The following is an 874-nucleotide window of genomic DNA, read 5'->3' as shown; positions in this document are numbered from 1 at the left end:
GTCGTACCATCAATGGAAGAGTCGAGACACAATCGGCCACAAAGAGGTAAAAGTACGACTTGGAGAGTCAGCCACAGCCGGTTGCTTCGAATGGTTGGTCATAGGTGCCTTTTGTAGAAGGGTTTGAGTACTAATTACTAGTAGATGCGACTCTCGTGATGTGTTCCAGTATGAGTTCGGCTGTATCCTACACAATCAACTGATTTCTACGGTTCTGAAGAAAATGTTCTCTGGACAACAGTACTAGTTCTAAAGTGAAAGCTGCATACTGTTTCTAATCTTTGTGCACGAGCAAGTAAAACGCACCAAAAAGTATTGAAAGTCATTGGGTGCCGGAAGCGAACTCTCACACTGATGTGTGGGCCTTCTTGATATGTGCGAAGGCCCAGGATACCGGCGAAAGGAAGAAGGCCACAGCTGCGGAGTCATCGGTTGGGAAACACCAGCTGGACAGTTACAGACTATTGGACAGGTAAGCAAAACTCTCATATACATCTTGTTTATGAAAACTGAGTATCCGCCTTCTCCTCGAACACGTCCTCCTGAACTGTCCTGGATACTCATTAACTATCACTCAAGTGTAAATGAATACTACAAAGCGATTCCACAAATTCCGTAATAAATCTCACTTTCCAATAGACGCGAAGCGGATTAGTGAAGAAACCACATACTACTCGCATACCTCTTCAGTAGAATCCATCATTGCACCGGTAAACCACTACCACGTTGAGAAAATATTTTATTCTTTTGATTAGCGCACGTACTAGTTTCAGTGATGCTTATCTGTAGTCTTCGCTGACTGGAATTCTTGGTGTACATTTGTGTAGTTCTCAGCATATTTCGACACTTTATGCGAAATTATATATACATATAT

Source organism: Opisthorchis viverrini (genome assembly GCF_000715545.1).
Source record: "Opisthorchis viverrini unplaced genomic scaffold opera_v5_296, whole genome shotgun sequence".
NCBI classification, from domain to species: Eukaryota; Metazoa; Platyhelminthes; class Trematoda; order Opisthorchiida; family Opisthorchiidae; genus Opisthorchis; species Opisthorchis viverrini.
This window is presented reverse-complemented; position numbering follows the sequence as displayed.